Here is a 20,164-nt window from a genome sequence, read left to right as displayed (position 1 = left end):
TTGTACCAAAATTAACTTGATATCGCTGCTTTGCACTATGGGGAAACGTTAGCCCAGAAGGCGTAAGCCCCGAATGGTGTCAAAATCTGGCATGCTTAGTTCCTCAGAAAAGAGTACCCAAATGATGTAAATACATGCTATCGTTACTGAATGATTATTAGCTTCATAATAAACTAATCATAATAACTTTGAGTAGAAAAATAGGAAAATATAAAACACATTAAAAAAAACATTGCTCATTTATCAAGATTAATCAGTTTTCTAGCAACAATGTTACACTTAACCTACTTCTGAAAGTCCTCAATCTTCTTTCTTCTACAAACTTTTGTCCCGTCCCATAATACTGTATAGTCAGACCAGTGCTTACTTCTGTTGTGGCTTTTGCTGTTGTGCTGTGGCTTTTGCCGTTTTTGTGACCCTTCTGGGCCACCGTACAATCTTCTTGAACATTTTTAAATATGTTCTTTGTTTGAGTTAAAAAATCAGCGATGTGTTTAAAGTAAAAAATATTGGTACGGTTCTGTTTCAACAATAAGGTTTCCTGGGTTTCTATGGAGAGATGGGTTGACAGTGAGTGGTTTCAACAGCTTAGGAATTGCAACATTTAACATACACATCCTTTAGCCGTGTCTGATTCACCTGCTGTTTGTTGCTCACTTAGCGTGTCCTGCAAACAGCAGCTGTCAACTGTTTTTTTGTAAACATTACTGCCCTCAAAGAAATGCCATCAAAGCCAAGCAGATCATGTCCCAACTCGTCCTGCCCGATGATTTAAATCATGTGGTATTCATGGCTGTTAGAATCTGGTTCCTTCGAGGTAAAGTGATTAGTATCAAACAGGCCAGACAGGTTCCTCACTATTTAAAAAAAACTTTTGGGAAACAATGAGATGTTTTCTTATATTTAAATGCTTTTTTTTCCAACTTGGTTGTTAAGGCATTTGTTTTCCACATAACTATTTTTATTCAGTTTAAACAACATAAAATACAGTCCGTCACACTCATATATTATGAATTATTATGAAGTACAATCTTACATTACTGCAATGACGCAACAAAACAAAAAATGAATAAATACAAAAAAAAGGCTTCTTTTGTTTTAAAAAGTGGTAATCTTTAGAAGGTTGAGTAAATATATACAGTGCTGCTTGAAAGTTTGTGAACCCCTTGAGCCTTTTGAATTTTATTTATTTTAACCATTAATCATTCATTTTTATCAATACCAGTATTTTTTATATGAAATAACAGATGTTTGTTTATCAATTCAACACTTTTCTTTTCCGGAAATCAATTGTTAAAACAGATAAAACGAATGATTTGCCAACTTTTGTATTTGCAAAAGTTTGTGAACCCTGGGCTGTATTGCTTAAATCGAGCAGGTAAATATAATCAGATGGGCCATAACCAAAACTGCCATGTTTGGGCTAAAACGCAACTCTGCCTGCCACCAGAAGAACCTTCTCCCAAGTGAAGAATGGTGGTGTCAAACGGTCTGCACATCTCCAGATGTAATGTTTGGGTTGTCCTTTACCAAAAAAAAAATCGCTTTTCTTGTGGCGTTTGTGGATATTTTTGAAGGAAGTCCACTTCTAGACAGATGTTCAGTCACTCTTAAAGCTCTCCATTTGTAGATGATGGAGTTCAAACTTTAGTTTTTAATTAATTTATAGCTGTCCCCAGACAAATATGCAACATCAAAACTCTATTCCTGAGATCCTCTTAAGGTGCGAACACACTAGGCACTTTACACGCGTACAGACGCGTATGAAATCGGCCGTTTTTCCATAGGGAACCATTGGTTTAGTGCGTCACTCGCGCTAAAGCAACATTTTCACTCGCGCTAAAGCAACATCTTTGCGCGCGTATATATTACGCAGCTACGCGAGGAGTTAAAAAAATTGAACTTTTGTTGCTCCTACGCGAGACGATTAGCCCCGTTGGCCAATCAGCGTTGAGCTTGACCCGACGTCACATACATTGGCAGGGTCGGAGAACAGTGTACTGTACACAGAGGCTGATGAGAGACACCGAGGAGAAAAATGTATTGCGGGCGGCCGGTGCTGTATGAAGCCGCTCGTAGAAGACGTGGGGAAAGTAAACCAGGAGAATGGACTTCCTGGTTAATTCAGTGAATATGTGCGGCTGTGCTTTAGCCGATAAACAAAGTTAGCGCCGTATAGCATTAGTTAACTCACCCTGTTGTGTGCGGGCGGCTAGCGCCTCATATTATGAACCCAAACATGACGACTGTCCGCGGGACTTTCACGACAAGTAGAGCGAAGCACCGGTGTTGATCTACGCCAGCCACGGTCCCCTGTCACAGCCAGGTAGGGTAATTTTGGCTACTTGCCTTTATGTTGTGCCGCCGTGCACCGATGCTGCTGTAACTGTGTTTGTTATGTAGCTGCCGTGAATATGCAATGCTGTTTTAATGCTAGGCTATTTGTGCTGTTCAGTTTGTCTTTTGGCACAGTTGTTGGCCGTGTTGTTGTTGTTTTTGTGCGGACATGCACGCTGTTGTGTCGGGTCTGATCAGCCATGGTTGATAAGGGAAATACAATATCGGGAGGGAGACTAGGCACGTTACGCGCGTATAACCATTTTTGACACAAAATGATCAAGCAACATTTTAGCTGCGTTACGCACGTAAATCTTACGCGTGTAAAATGCCTAGTGTGTTCGCACCTTTAGATTTTCTTTCCCTTTTAGGTGTCTGACCTGTATGGGTTCACTTTGGTGGGCCTAAACTGACCTGGTGTTAGAATTCTCAATAGTTATCATCACAGCAGTTTACATACCTCCTTGTGCAAATACCAAGGAAGCCCTAGGGCGGGGTTTAGGCTGGACTGTGATAGCCGCTGCCAGAATTTGGGTCAAACTATCGAGCTGTGTGTTGGGAATCCATAAGGGGTAGATTTGGTCAAAGTCAAGAATATTATTAATTTCATGGAAATTATAATATTAAGAAAAATTGTTAATTAATGATCAATTAAATTAGTCAAGCTAATCAAATTACTTATTAATACCTACGGAGCACCACCCTTTGAAAAAGGGAACTTTGAATCAAATCAGAAAAACAGTCTCATAATGTTAAAGGGATTTATCTTGAGAATGTCAAAGTTGGTTACAATGTACATTTAAGATAATGAAGGAGTGAATATTCGAGCATAGACCTTATTTACCAGCAATTAGTGAAATACAAGACACAAATATCACAGACACTGCTTCTTAAAATCCAAATGTAAGGGTTTATTTACTTAGACAAGTTGATTAAAACGATACACATAAGTCAATAACCATTAACTAATCTAATTTAAGAAAGCAGACATAGCACAAGCAATAATAAGAACAGTTTAGAATCAAACCCACAGGCTATAGTACAGTACCACTGTATGTGTGTGTGTGTCAAAAAGAAAGGGGGGGTGGACACCGCCCAAAGCCAAAAAATGGCGGACAGCTTGTGACGTTTTCGTCACGTGAAGGGGGTCACCGATGGCGACGCAATCACGTGGCGGAGACGTCCTAACTGTGACGTGTGACGTTAAAGTCACGTGAAGGGGGTCAGCGCTCGCGACCCACTCAATTTAACTTTGGAAACCACAGAAGTCAACGCTCATATGCTTAACAATCGCGACGCAAATGTAAGAATATGTGTTGGTGTGCGGATGTACAGAGTTTGAATAAAGAGAGAGAAAGAAAGAGGAGATCAAGTAAAAGCTCGCCACAGAAAGTGCACAGTTAGTTGTTCACCTTGATTTATAGCCTACAGTCATTCAATCTGTGAGTGGTCTCACAAGACTGATGCTGCTTTGGAGATATCAGAGGGGAACAGCTGTTCTGGCACATAGCGACAATCACAACTATCAAATATCTCCCGGAAAGCGGGAGGAAAAACCACAGTGAGCAGTTAGGCAATTATTATGAAAATAATGCTGTCAGAATCACATTTAACAAGGGAAAAACGACTCGTCAGTCGGTACCTTAACCTTAAAGCGGCAACGAGTAACTTTTAAATATCTTTTAAACAGCCTCATGTTTCCTCTCATAATCATAAATTACCTTTAACAGCAAACGAGACCATCAGTGCAAAGAAAGACGTTTTTATATAGTTTTTATTACTGCATTTGATCTGGTCGTACACCCAGTCCGATTTTCGGTTCACGCGTGCATGCTCTATGGTCACATATCCGTATTGGTCACAGATTTCAGTGTGGCGCAGTTACGCGATTTGAGAAGCCTATCCCTCCAGGTGAGGGAAGGGGAGCGGGAGCCTTGTTTGAGACAGTTGTTTGTCGTCATAATGACTGATAACGGGGCTGAACCATAAAAGAAAAAAAAGAAAATGCAATGAAGAAAAGCGAAAAGGGAGAGCGATAGTCGGGCGGGAGGGCGTTGCCAAGCAACGTATACACAATTTCACGCAGCGAACGTAGACTGCAGTGTTTACTCCTAAATGAATGAGCGGTAGCCTACTAAAACAAAGTTTACTTTGCCTCACCAGCATCATCAGATGACCATTATTCATCTGAAATAGTCATTATTTACAACATAAACACATTACCTCATCGTGATCCATTCTAACTAACTGCCATCTCTCGTTCATTCGCTTTGTGTGGGGACACGGACTCGTTCAGCTCCGTGAGAGGTGACAATGCATCAACTCATTGCAATCAGGTGTGTTTAGCACTTACTGGAATTAGTTGATGCTGTGTCACCCATAGACTCACGGAGCCGAAAAGAGTCCGGTGCCCTCACACTTTGCTTTCAACACACGGACACGCACCATATTGCTTCCTGATTATTTGAATCTGAACGCCCTGCACGAGCTAGAAAACAGCTTCACGACAGCTGGCGTCGTAATAATACTACCGCTTTTGTTCAAAGGTGTCGCCAACGTGCCGACTTACTCGTAGTGGCTTTAACTTAAAGCCACTACGAGTAAGTCGGCACGTTGGCGACACCTTTGAACAAAAGCGGTAGTATTTTTACGACGCCAGCTGTTTTCTAGCTCGTGCTGGGAGTCCAAGATTCAAATAATCAGGAAGCAATATGGTGCGTGTCCGTGTGTTGAAAGTGTGAGGGCACCGGACTCTTTTCGGCTTCCAGAGAGTGGTTAGTGACACAGCTTCAACTAATGCCAGTAAGTGCTAAACACACCTGATTGCAATGAGTTGATGCATTGTCACCTCTCACGTAGCTGAACGAGTCCGTGTCCGTGAGATGGCAGTTAGTTAGTAGTCTATGGATCACGATGAGGTAATGTGTTTGTGTTGTTGTAAATAATGACTATTTCAGATGAATAATGGTCATCTGATGATGCTGGTGAGGCAAAGTAAACTGTGTTTTAGTAGGCTACCGCTCATTCATTTAGGAGTAAACACTGCAGTCTAGGTTCGCTCCGTGAAATTGTGTATACGTTGCTTGGCAACGCCCTCCCGCCCGCCTATCACTCTCCCTTCTAGCTTTTATTCATTGCATTTTATTTTTTTTCTTTGATGGTTCAGCCCCGTTATCAGTCATTATGACTACAAACAACTGTCTCAAACAAGGCTCCCGCTCCCCTTCCCTCACCTAGAGCCATAGGCTTCTCAATTCACGTTCCTGCGCCACACTGAAATCTGCGACCAATACGGATATGTGACCATAGAGCATGCACGCGTGAACCGAAAATCGGACTGGGTGTACGACCAGATCAAATGCAGTAATAAAAACTATATAAAAACGTCTTTCTTTGCACTGATGGTCTCGTTTGCTGTTAAAGGTAATTTATGATTATGAGAGGAAACATGAGGCTGTTTAAAAGATATTTAAATGTTACTCGTTGCCGCTTTAATGTATACCTAAATAGATATCTATAGCCTAATTTATAGCCCAGACAAATGCCTACTGTGAACCGTCTCCGACGGTGATGAGAAGCGATGTGTAGGATAGGATCCTATGGTCCACACGGCAGGTTTAGAGGTGGGTCCTGCTTGTTATGCCGGTGGAGGAGCGATCTTGCTTCTTGGGGGAAAGACGGGGCCCGTTGCGGACAGCTGGCTTGCTCCGGTAGGGGCACGTGCGTCTTTTGCGGAGGCGGCGAGGCAGTTTACTGTCTGTTGCGTTCAGGGACGCTGGGCTTCTTCTCCGGCTGGTAGGGAGGAAAGCGCGGCTGAGTTTCAGCAGCCGCGGTAGTATGAAGTTTCCTTGGTGAAACTTCCTTCGGATCCGGGAAGGTAAAGACTGCAGGCAAGCAGTCTGTGAGCTCAGTTTAAAGTTTGCAAACACCCGCTTTGTGGATGGCTCCACTGCGAAAGGCTCAGTTTTTGGGGTGCTTGCTGGTTTTATCATTGCAAGGTCACATGGTTGACTGGAAGATCTCAGCCAATGGGGGTACAAAACCTTATCAGGTGTGATGAAACTAGGGCTGGGTCCCTTAGTTTTATGACCCCTTGTTCTGGGGGTTTTGCCTCCAGACAACTCAAATCCAGGCTTTATTTTACCCATGTAGGCCCCAAGAGTTCCTTATCAGGCTTTGAAAAGGGGAGGTAGGCCTCACTTTTCCTCATAGGTTTCTATTGTACTTTTTAGCACTGCTGTAGGCACAACATGTGGAACAACTGTGATCAAGCCAGCGGTCTCTCATTTTGGCTTGGTCAAACCAGCCGCTTCTTTATTTATTCCCCCCCGAGTTGTGAGCAAGCCCCAACCTCAGCGATTTTTACCGGCATCCAATAAGGAAGTGACCTACAACTGTAGTAACCAGAAAGTGCCACTGGGGGTGGCGCCAAGACGAGCAAAAGTTAAAGCAGAGGAATATCCGCTTCCAGACCCCGTTCCTTGCTAAACTACGAGTGTTCTACGAAGACGAGACGAGGCTATACCAGACAGCGATGGAGGCCACCAAGGACATGAAAGACAGAGGACTGCCCGTCACCGTCATCACACCTAGGGAGAGCCTGGCTGAGCAGCTGTCCCGCTCCGCCTGGGACGCGGTGGGAGCGAGGCAGAGGGGGACAGGAGAGGAGCGAGAGCGGAACATCAGGGAGAAACGACATGCCTTCAGGAGACAAGGCTCGTCCCCCACAGGAGAAGAGCTATAAGTTATGAGTAACGTGGTGAGCTAAACAGTCTCTTGAGTTTAAACAGTGCTGGGTTCAATTCGCAAAAAATACAGGGATCAAGATGTGACTTTTTTTATTTTTATCATTACTTTCACATCCATTCTTTCCTCCCTATTTGACTGAGAATATATACATGGGAGTGACACAGATACTTTTTTTTCTTTTTGGGCAATGGACAGATGCTGCAGTGGGGGCCCTCAGCCTACAGGTAGAAGAGGCCTTCCCCCACAGCTAAGCTTTATTTTCAGCTTAGCTCAGGGTCACTTACAAGAGACCCCAACCTTGGAACCACACTTGTTTTATTGTTTTGTTCATATGTGTTTATATGTTCTGATTGTTCAGGGAGTAGATCTGCTAAATTTTGTTTTGTGGATATTAATGTTACATAGACAGATAAATACGTATGTCAAGGTGCAAAGTGAAATTCATCTCAAATAATATTAATGGGCTTTTGAATCCAATTAAGCGTAGTAAAATTCTATCTAAAATGAAGAAAGCCCACATAGTATATCTTCAGGAAACTCATTTAAAGCCACTACGAGTAAGATGGCACGTTGGCGTCCCCTTTGGACAAAAGCGGTAGTATTTTTACGACGCCCGCTGTCGCAAAGCTGTTTTCTTGCGCGTGCCAGGCGCGCGAGTGTGAACTGAGAAGGGCGCAATATAGTGCATGTCCGTGTGTTGAAAGTGTGAGGACTCTTTTCGGCTCCGTGAGAGTGGTTTTGACACATCAACTAATGCCAGTCACTGCCACACACACCTGATTGCAATGAGTTGATTCAGCAGTGTCACCTAACTACTCTCTCTCACGGAGCTGAAAGACGAGTCCTCACCATAGATATTAAGGTCCTCACAGAAAGTGAATGAACGAGAGACGGCAGTTAGTATGGATCACGATGAGGTAATGTGTTTGTGTTGTTGATGTAAATAATGACTATTTCAGATAATGGTTATCTGATGATGGTGAAGCAAAGCAAACTTTGTGTTAGTACCAACCGCTCATTCATTTAGGAGTAAACACTGCAGTCTAGTTTCGCTCTCGTGAAATTGTATACACGTTGCTTGGCAACGCCCTCGTCCCGTCCATAGCCTATATCACTCTCCCTTTTAGCTTTTCTTAATTTTTCATTTTTTTCTTTGATGGTTCAGCCCCGTTATCAGTCATTATGACGACAAATAACTGTCTCAAACAAGGCTCCCGCTCTCCTTCCCTCACCTGGAGGCAGGCCCGGAGTGGCTAATCGGGAGAACCGGGAGCATTCCCGGTGGGCCGCTCTGGTTTTTGGGCTGCGAGGGCCGGCCCAGTCATGGCACTGGGTTAAAATATCATTATACCTATTGGTGCATTAAAAATCATATTATTAGTCCGCAGTTAAGTTACTGCTAATGGAAACTGACCATTTCCTACAGCTTCAGTTTCACATTAAAAGCATCTAACTGGCGTAATGTGAGATGACTTTTATTTTGAAGCAGAAACAGGAACTAGGGCCTCCTAGCCCTGCTGCGTGTCTCTCACTAGCAGCATGTCTTCCATGTCGGACTACGCGGTGAAAGAAGATAACTTGTAATTCTGCGCTCATACCAAAGGCTTCATAAGTTAGTGCCAGCCCCCAGTCATTTATTTTCAATGTAGGCCTATGCTCGGGACAATGGCGACTGGAGCGTCGGCTGCACTGGGATGAGCCCGAATCCGAACATTTATTCGGATGAGCACGGATAATGAGATCGATCCGAATATTTTTACTTCCCGAATTATTCGGGAAACAACTATATTTATTTTGCCTATCATGCACTAAATTGACGCAGCGCGTTCTGCCTTAACTTGAGTCGCACCTATCAGCTGTTCATCTCCGCTGCCGTGGCTTAGAAGAGAAAGACCGGCTGCATTTATGCATGGCCCCGTGAGCCGCGGTCTCTCTCCATTCCGCTGGAAGTTTCTGACCCCGACTCACCTTCAGTCCCTCCCGACTTTAATTTATTTCAAATCTCTGAACGTGAACCGCGTCTCTCTAATGGCAACGGGCCGTGTAATTCATTTAATAAAATCGATCTTTAAATATTTGATCTGCAAAGACTTTGCCTGTTTAGTTCATACAATCTGTTTATAAGTAAGAGATTTGCTCAAACAAAGTTTAGTTTTTGTGCGTTGATCACTTACATCACTAGATTATAAAACGCTGTTTCCTAGTCCAAAGTAATTATTCATTGAACTAAGTTAGAAATTAAAAAAGATAGGGAGAGAGATAGCGCGACAGAGATAGGTCTATAGAGAGACAGAGGGAGAGAGAGAGTGAGAGAGAAGAGGGAAATAAACGGGCAAAATAAATCTTACAACTTAGTTTAGTTAAAAATAAAAAGAGTGCGCAAGTTTATGATTTACTGTGATGTAATAGGCCTACTGTTTCAGACTCTGAATGTTCAATGTCCCCCAGTCAAACGTGGCTCAGACAGTTCAGTATGAGGAACATAGGCCTATCTCATTATTAATAATATGCCAATATTAAATCAATTTGAGGCTCTGAAGGGACAATAATTGTTGGTGAAAAAATATTCAGACATAAGCCCAGCCCACTTCCGGTTTCATATCCTAATACAGATACAGATAATTGTGTTTGTTGAACAGATACAGATAATGACGTCTCTGCACACTCCTACTGCACATAGTAGCACCATGGCAGGCACCTATAGGCTAGGCTACACAGGAGCATTTGAGTCCACACAGTCTAAAAACACAGAATTACAAGGGTGCAGAGAACAGTGCACTTTTGCAGACGTACATAAGGTTGTTATTACATTATATTAATAATGTTGGTCGTGAACTAAAATGGGCCGGTTTGAGGCATGAAACTCCAGGGCTGAAAATGAGCCCCACTCCGGCTCTGCCTGGAGGGATAGGCTTCTCAAATCACGTTGCTGCGCCACACTGAAATCTGCGACCAATATGGATATGTGTCCATAGAGCCTGCACGAGCGAACCGAAAATCGGACTGGGTGTGCGACCAGACCAAAAGCAGTAATAAAAACTATTTAAAAACGTCTTTCTTTGCACTGATGGTCTCGTTTGCTGTTAAAGGTAATTTATGATTATCAGAGGAAACATGAGGCTGTTTAAAAGATATTTAAATGTTACTCGTAGCCGCTTTAAGCGACAATGAACATGGAAAACTTAAGAGAATGGGCTTCACCAATTTGTTTTTCTCATCATATAAATCAGGACATAGGAGAGGAGTTGCTATCCTTATTTCTAACAGGCTGAATTTTGAAAAGGTATTTGAAATGGGAGATAAAGAGGGTAGATATATTTTAGTAAGAGGAAATATAGATGGGCGACCAATAACTTTATTAAATATATATGCGCCCCCTGGAAGTGATGTTGGCTTCTTTAAAAAAGTCACTAATATTATGGCAACAGAAACAGTGGGACTTCTGGTCTGCGGGGGAGATTTAAACATACATCTACAACCTGGCTTGGATAGCTCAAGTAAAAAAAAACCTTGGAAAAAAATCCCTACATAAAAAAGTAAATACACTTTTTGAGGAGGTGGGTCTAATCGACATATGGAGAAACCTTTTCCCTAACAGGAGAGATTATACACATTACTCTGCTCCACACTCCTCGTATTCAAGAATAGATTATTTTATAACATTTGGAAAAGATAAGGACGTAATGAATGACTGTGGAATTGGGACGATAGATCTAAGTGATCATGCACCTATCTACTTTTATGTTGACTTAAACCTGCAACCAAAGAATACCACGTGGAAATTTAATTCAAGTCTGCTCAATGATTCTAAATTTAAGGAACAAATTAAGAGAGAAATAAGCCTCTACTTAGAGTCTAATGATAATGATGAGGTCACACCTCCCATTCTATGGGATGCCTTAAAGGCTGTATTAAGAGGGAGAATTATAGCTTTTTCATCACACAAGAAGAAAATGAGGAATGAAAAAAATTAAGAATTGCAAAACAAATTGAAGGAACTAGAAAGAAAACATAAATTACACTCTGAGCAAAAGATATTGGAGGATATTAAAAAAATTAGGAACAAAATCAATGATTTAGCTACACAAGCAATTAAAAAAAATCTAATGTTCTTGAAACAGAGATACTATGAAAGTGGATCTAAATCTATGAAGATATTGGCCTGGAAATTGAAGAAAAAAATTGCAGAAAATACAATTCATAGAATTAGAAATCCGAGAACAAAAATAATACTAAATAAATTAAGTGAAATTCAGGAAGCTTTTGAGGTGTTTTACAAAACATTATACTCTAATGTCCCAGGAGGAAATATAGCCCAAATTGACAATTTTCTAAATTCTTTAGATTTACCCACATTAAACGAAGAACAAACATCTGCAGCAAACTTCTGCTTATGTTTTATCAGTCGGTGGTCGCCAGCATCCTCTTTTACGCTGTGGTGTGTTGGGGAGGCAGCGCAACCAAGAGGGACTCCTCCAGGCTGGACAAGCTCATCAGGCGGGCCGGCTCTGTGGTCGGCATGAAGCTGGATGGTCTGGTGACAGTGGCAGAGAAGAGAACCGCAAGGAAACTTCTGGCCATCCTGGAGGACACCGGCCACCCTCTGCACACTGTCATCAGCAACCAGAGAAGCTCCTTCAGTGACAGGCTGCTCCTCCCCAGATGCAGAACCAACAGACTAAAAAACTCATTTGTCCATCGTGCCATCATACTCCACAACTCCACACATGGAGGGAGGAGGGGGGTGGCTGATGGAACATAACCGCAACAGCTTGCATAATCTATTTATTTATTTATTACTACACACTAAGGTCAAACAGAGATATAAATGAATAACTGTTGCTAACATCTGCTGCTGCTGCTTCTTTTTAAAATGTATTTATAAATATAAATCTGTATTTTACTTTTTTACCATGTATATTGATGCATTTTAGTGACTTGCTTGTGTCTTGTTGCATGTACTACAGCTGCTGCTGGATTTTTGAATTTCCCTGAAGGAACACTCCCAAGGGATCAATAAAGTGTCTATCTATCTATCTATCTAAAATGAAATAATGACTGCTGATATAACACAAGGGGAATTCAAAAATGTGATTAGTAGACTTAAATCAAATAAATCGCCAGGATCAGACGGCTATACAGCCGAGTGGTATAAGGAATTTAAAGAGGAATTAACACCTATTATACTTCCCACACTGAACTGGGCTTTAAAAAAGGCGCAAACGCCACCCAGCTGGAAGGAGGCAATCATATCGGCTATACCAAAAGAAGGCAAAGATAAGATGGATTGTGGGTCATATCGACCAATATCTGTTCTTAACGTGGACTACAGATTATTTACCTCGATCATGGCAAGACGATTAGAAGAGTTCCTACCGACATTGATCCATAATGACCAGACAGGTTTTATACAGCAACGCCAAACGCAAGACAATATAAGAAAGACATTACACATCATAGATTATATACAAAGAAAATAAGACTGAGGCAATAATAATAAGTGTTGACGCTGAAAAAGCATTTGATTCAGTTAATTGGGTTTTTCTTTACAGAGTGTTACACAGGTTTGGCCTTCATGATACAATTATAAAAACTATACAACACTGTATAACAATCCTACGGCCAGAATTAAAGTCAATGGATATTTAACTAACAGTTTTACCCTCGAAAGAGGCACCAGACAGGGCTGTGCATGGTCACCTTTACTTTTCGCTCTATATTTAGAACCACTGGCTCAACATATTAGACAAAATAAAGATACAAGGGGAATTTCTATTAAAGAGACAGAGTATAAATTGGCCTGTTATGCGGATGATATTTTGTGTTTTTTTGGGGCAGCCGACAAACACTTTACCTAAATTGATGGAATCATTTGAACAATATGGTAAATTGTCGGGATACAAGGTTAACATAAGTAAGACCCAATTACTTTCATATAATTACAGCCCACCTGAAGATATTAAGAAGAAATACCCATTGATATGACAAACAAAATCCATCAGGTATTTGGGGATTAACATACCCATAGATCTTACAAAATTATTAGAATGTAATTACCTACCAGTACAGAAAAAAATTAAGGAAGATATAGCAAGATGGAACCTAATCCCTTTCTTTGGCCTATCTTCAAGAATTGAATCTATTAAAATGAGTATATTACCTCGATTATTGTAACTTTTTCAGACCCTACCAATTGAGATCAATCAAATCCAATTCAACGAGTGGGAAAAAATGCTGTCAAGATATATATGGCAAAGTAAAAGACCAAGGGTCCGTCTCAAAACTCTACAACTGACAAAAGACAAAGGGGGATGGGGTTTGCCCTCTCTCAGAGACTATTACCTGGCAACACAGATAAGAACTATTATATATTGGTGCAACCCAAAATATAATGCTCAATGGAAATCTATTGAAGAGAAAATGTGTTCCACCCCAATACAAGCAATTATAGCAGACAATAATCTACAAAATTACATTAACAGTATTGAGAATCCTTGGGTGAAATGTACTCTAAAAATGTGGAAAACTATCATAAAAGAATATAAATTAGAAGGAGATATTATGTTTCTTAAATGGTGTGCATATGACTCAGACTTCATTCCTAACCAATTAGACAGTAGATTTAAGGACTGGACACATATGGGATTAACAGCTTTATGTAAAGTAATGAAAGGAGGAACAATGCTCAGTTTTGATTCACTCAAAGAGAAATACCTTTTGGAAAAACAGGATTTCTATCGGTATCTGCAAATGCGGCATTATGTCAATATGAAGATGAAAAATGTGTTGGAGATAAATGTTAACTTGATAGACATGTTTAGGAAAGCATATAACTCTGATGTAAATGGGAGAATAATTTCATGTGCGTACAAAATGCTGTCAAATCTTAAAACACATTCAACTTTATACATTAGGCAAAAATGGGAACAAGAAGGTGGGGTGAATATATCTGAAGAGGAATGGACAATAATGTGGAGGTTTCATTGGAAATGTACTAGTTCACAGAAATGGAGGGAATATAACTGGAAGAACTTGATTAGATACTTTATAACACCCTCTCAGAAATCCCATTATGATGGAACACCTCCTATATGTTGGAGGAACTGCGGTAACCAGCACGCAAATCACTTCCACGTTTTTTGGGACTGCCCGATTATCGCAGACTACTGGAAGGAGATACACAATGCCCTACAAGACATTTTCAAAGATGTTCTGCCCTTAGAAATCAAGACTATGTACTTTGGGAATTTACCCATGGCCTGGTTGAAAAAGGACAAATATTTATTGAACATTTTGTTGGTTGCAGCTAAAAAGTCTTTAACCAGGAAGTGGTTATCACAGGAGAGCCCAACTCTAAATGGATGGATGGACATCACAATGGACATTTACAAGATGGAAAAGATCACAGCATTTGTCAATCATAAATCAGAGCAATTTACCTCACACTTTAAAAAGTGGATTCACTTTGTAACGCCCCAAAGGCCTGATTTTGTTTTCACAGAACATTAGTCAATTTACAAACAAACAGACTACTCCCCAACTGTTCTACTGTTCCTTTTACTTGTATTTATTTTATGTATTGTGTCGGTATGTGTGTACTTTTGAGATAATTTTTCAAACGTACTATTTATGTCATGGAGAGCACACACAGAAGCTGTGATGAATGATGTTGAAATGTTTTGACACCAAAAATCAATAAAAAATAAATTACAAAAAAAAAAAAAAACAGTGCAATGTTGTGACGTATTTAAAATGTTGTCTTATATCTGATTAAATTGTTAGAATATTATTTACTCGCATTAATTAGACACTCGTTTTGATGATTAAATGAGTGTTAATTGTCAAAAAACGGAAGTCATGAGATTAAAATGGAAAAAACTGAATTTGTTAAAAAATAAAACGGAATTTGGAAAAAAATAAAACGGATTTCATAGGGCCCTATTTTCTATCAAGATTAAATTTAGACCTCAACTCATCAAAAGACTAGCCTGGTCCAACCAGACCATCATACTTCATTTAATTTGTACAGAAGGTCTGGAACTGCTCTATTTGGCAAACGTTCACTCACTTGGAGGCGGGTGTCTGTTGAAGTTTAAAACTATTGGATCTGCCCAGTGCCACTCTGGATCAGCCAACCAATCGAATAACGTTTAGTCGGGACGTATGTCATGAGCCGGCTTCTGACGGTGCGTTCCAGTTGTACTGGAAACTCGGATATTTCCGACTTCACTACATATTGTAGTCTATGGATCTACCGGTACCTGGCAACGGTAACGTGCTAGAGCCTAACGTTTAGTTGTTTGGACGAGAAAGCCAAACGCAAGTTGACTTTTATTTTTAAGCAGATAAGAACAGGAAGTCGCTGCCCTGCAGCGAACCAGTCAATAGCAGCGATTTCCGTGTTTTCAGATTTACGCAGTGAAATGAAAAGAGAGGACAGAAAGCTTGTCATTTGCAATACTGGCGGATGCAACTAACGTTCATGAGGCTTCTATAAAAGCTGCATGAATTTTCAACGTATTTCAGCTCAGGCAGGGGGTGGCAGTTGAGTAGGAGGTCCCTAATGTGGACAAGAGTCACATTGCTGTTTCCACTACCATTTGAATGCGGACACAAGCGACGTAAACCACCTCCGAATGTGGTTTTTGTGATCCGATCTCAATGCCTCCTGAGAGTGTTTCCACTTGTAGTTAGAGCTGTCCAGACATGATCAGATCATAAAAATCAGATGTTAAAGACAAGTGGAAATGGGGTCTAAGAAACATGGTGCATGATCTGAAACCACTTTATTACCATAGTAATAGTTATTAATTTTGGACCGCAGTTCTCAGGAGATTAAAAAATAACCAATTCAAGAGTATGTCTGAAATGTGTTGAGTGACAAGAGTAGGCTTTAGCTTGTGATTAAAATTTTCTCCATATGTCTAGCAGATTCAATTCTTTAATACAAAAGTTTATAACTGTTCTACACCTGTTGTGTGATTGAATCTTTGAAGCCGGCCTGAGAACAGCGAGGGCCAACCTGTCCTGTGGCATCAGGAAAGCCAAAAGCAGCTACACCTGAAAAATAACCAACCACTTCAGAGACAGCAGGAGCCTGTGGCGTGGTATCCAGACCATCACGGACTATAAACCCTCACCACAGACCTGTGACAGCAACACCTTAAAATTACTGATAACAAAGAGCCTTGGACTATGAAATATCTTCCCCCTCTATATTTCATAACGTTTTTCACTTGAAATGGGACAGTATTATGAATAAGAATCATCACTCTTCTAGCCTGGGATTAGTAAGAAGCTGTGAATACGCTGCCTTGCCACCTTCTCCTGATTTTTTTTATTGTCCTCCTCTAGATTTATGTCACCCATTCACAGTGGCGTCTACAGCGCTGCGTTGCTAACTTGTAGTGTGAATCAACCATAGATAGTATATAATATGGATGTAGCATCCGGGCTGCTCTCAGTTATTCCAACTGCATCCAATCGTCCTGGCCTATGCGCAACGCCATCTTGTCAGATTTTTACTTGCCTCACTTCCTCTTACTGAAAAAGGGCATTGATGACATCGGGGGCAGGGAGATACGCCCATCTAGCTAACGTATACCTCCGAGGCTAACGCGCCCCACACACATCCTACCTCTACTGCGCGTCTACCTCGCGTCTGCGTCTGACTTTTGGTCACAGACTGTGAAATCAACGTAGAGCGAGCACACATCCAACCTCAGACGCACTGCTGAGGCGCGTCGGAGGCACGTCTGCAGCGCCGCTCCCCTTCACCTCAGGAGGCTCGCCTATTTTTTTCTGAGAGCAGCGCGTCTCTCTCGCGTCTCTGTGCTTTAACTGATAGAGAAATACTCTGCTGACAGTCATACCAGCAGCATTCACTCTAGTTACACGTTTACCCGGTGTGTTTATTTCAAAAGAAAACATCCCTCAGTCGTATACGCAAATAATCCCTTTATTTCACGATGTAATTGTGCAATCAAAATCCGAGGGATTCAAAACCTAATTTTCAATTAGTTCTGGCATTTCATTTTTGGATAAATGACACATATAGAGATCCAATATAGTGAAGAAATAAAAAAAGATCATGATGAGCGCAACAGTTTTCCGTTGCTCTATCTGTGTCTACGGCCTTCTTCTTCCCCGACCACACCCCCCTCTCTCTCTCCCGTATAAATCAGTAAAGTGATTTTTGAAATACTCTGCTGAGAGTCATATTGACTTCATACTGGCAGCTTTCGCTGTAGTTTCACCATTTCCTGGTGTGTCCCCTTCAAAATAAAACTTCCAACAAGCAGCAGCAGCTGCTGAGACGTTGCATGTGTGTCCGAGAAAAGTCCGAGAGAGGCAGCAGTAAGGTAAGGCGACGCGCTCCAGAGGTAGACGCAGGATGTGTGTGGGGCGCGTAAGTGAGGGCTAGCGGGCGGCTAGCTGTCACTCAAGAGGCCCAACCCCTTATTACCCATACATTTTAACCTCCAATAGAATAAAAACTAGCGTGATCCTAAAAAATGTCACCCCCCTCAGTGCTGTCATGGAGATATGACCTAAACAAACAGACTAGAATGTTTTTTTTGGACAAAGCTGTAAATAGGTTTGATAATGCTATGAAAACTGCATATTTAACATGGGAGTCAATGAGAAATTGCTCTGTTTTGGTACCACCTCTTAGTGGGCACTCGGTGAACTGCATTTTTTGTCACTTCCGCATTGGATGCTGGTAGAACTCGCTGTGGTTGGGGCTTTAAACCAACACATTTGTGACACTTTGTCTCTTGTCACTTTATGAATGGATCAGTGAGCAAGGCTGGTGAGCTAGGCTAAGCAGCTATAGCCTGTGGGATTGGTGACTACACTATAAACATGCTGGTGCTGATGTGAAACGCTGCCCCTTGTGCCTGGGAATAATTATGTGTTTAACAGTAATCATACATGCTCAAAGTTTCAATAAGCACTGCATAGCATTTTGAATTGCACTACTCATAGACTGTAAAAGAGGGGGGGGGGGGGAGGGGGGAGCTGCAACTACAACGGCTAATAGGGATGCTAACGGAACACTAGAGCAGCTGGGAGGGAGTGCTGGAGGGGACGCGGGAGGAGCTGGCCACCTGTCATTGCTTCGGGACGGGGGAGCGACCACGGAGGCACCCACTGCTTGTAGAGAAGAACGTGCTTTAGTGACAGAGTCTCCAAAAGTCACCAATAACACCAGAAAAAGAAGCTTGATTTGTAGCTGGTCGCTTTTTTGAAGAAAGTCAGCAGAGGGGTCTGAAAAGTCGCTACATTTAGGGACAACATCGCTAAGTTGGCAACACTGGCTCTGAGCAAGAACGCGTTTGCCTGCTAGTAGCCAACCATGTAGCGCTTTATGTCCCTCTCGGCCGTTCATAGACCAAAAGAATATGGATTTTTCCATAAGACTTATCCGTTCAATGTACAAAATATAATATTAATATTTGAAATTCTTCGCTCAGGAGGATAATTAAGATTATTGGCAAAGGTGATTTTACATCAATGAGGACATATTTATGAATGAAGATAGTGATTTTAGCTAATACATTACTTAAAGTGTTAAAAAGTATACCTTTAAAGAAATTAAAACAGGCCAGTCCATTTGTCCCCCTCTCAGAAACATATAGCATGTTTCCAGACCATACTACTAGGTGTAATGTGGTCTGGCTGCGCAAGACTATGAATGACCTGATATCATCCTACTCCTGGAGAAGATTAAGTACAATATTGCACTGATAATTTAAATGTGGGAACTTGTTGTCTCTTGTTAATGCTACTTCTTCTTTGAATGATACGCATAATAAATTCATTATTTAATTTTGCAGAGGGAGTGGAATACTGTATGTAGTGTTGGGTTGTTTTTCTAGGCAAAAGTATGGATTCATGAATCCACATCCCAATAAAGTTACATGTTAAAAAAGTGATTACAGAAATTTTCGGCGCCCCCCAAAGAGGATTTACCTAGCGCCGAAGGAAAATGATAAAATTTGAGAATAAATATAGCCATTTAAAACCTCTCCAAATTCAGCCCAATTTAAGGCATCCTTCTTGAGGGGCTAGGCAATAACTTGAATTTTAATTTCTTAATTAGGGCTTCCCTCAATCATGAAAACAAAATAATCGTAATTAAACTATCACTGTTCCGCACGCATGCAGGCTTTTAAATGCAGCGAACCCTTTCAGCCGTGCGCTCCGCTTGGCCCCTCCCTCACCTGATAGTTTAGTTTTTGGCTGATCCGGAGAAGGAGGGAAATGTTGCGCATTGCCGGGTGTTTTGAAAAACTTCTGAGGACGGCAGAAAGTCAGCCTATGGTCGAGAATAAAGGTCAAACTAATTTTGTTGTCTGAAAACACTTCAGACTCACAACCGATTAAAATAATATGCAAGATATGTCACACGCGGACACGCGAGTCACGTGACATAGGCGACCGCCAGAGAGAGAGAAAAAAAAGACCAAGCAATAAATTAATTAAAAACACAGGAGTTTAAAGCTCCTTGACTCCTGCCACCACAACAGTCAACGCTGTAGGCTACAATATCCAGCCAGCTCCTTGAGACATAAATAAATTATGCACTCACATTCCTGCTAGCAAAATATGTGCCCTATCGATACCATTTGAAACGGGTTATTTTTATTTTGACATATTTATTATTCAATTATTAAAAATATGTTTCACTTATTTAGCCTATTTCTATTTTCCTTATTTTCAGTTCAATTAGGCCTATGTTTAAAGTCCAAAGTCATGGTGTTAATACTAGAAACAACCTTGATAAAAGTTAAATAAATGCATGATGTTCTTAAATCAATTATCAACTTTCTTGAATAATCGTGATTACACAATGTCAATCAAAATAATCATAGTTAGGATTTTTTTCATAATCGAGCAGCCCTACCTTCTTGCTATTTCCATGGTTTAGATCAATTAGAAACAATTACATTATTAAATTGGTAGTCATTATTATTATTTTGACTTCATATCTACAGGTTCTTTATTGTGATTTTATCAGTCAGTGAGCTCCATGGTAACACAGTGATTGACAGGCTGACTGAAATTATCTTTA

The 20,164-nt window shown here is 41.0% G+C and overlaps 1 protein-coding gene across 3 annotated transcripts in view; it reads right to left on the bottom strand.

Moving 5' to 3' along the window:
* Positions 1–20,164, bottom strand: part of amot (angiomotin) — a 167,060-nt gene that overhangs the window by 100,049 nt on the left and 46,847 nt on the right. The window lies entirely within an intron of this gene.

The sequence above is a fragment of the Ammodytes marinus genome (genome assembly GCF_949987685.1).
Source record: "Ammodytes marinus genome assembly, chromosome: 14".
Taxonomy (NCBI): Eukaryota; Metazoa; Chordata; class Actinopteri; order Uranoscopiformes; family Ammodytidae; genus Ammodytes; species Ammodytes marinus.
The sequence above is the reverse complement of the archived record's forward strand: the minus strand, read 5'-3'. Positions and strand labels throughout refer to the sequence as shown.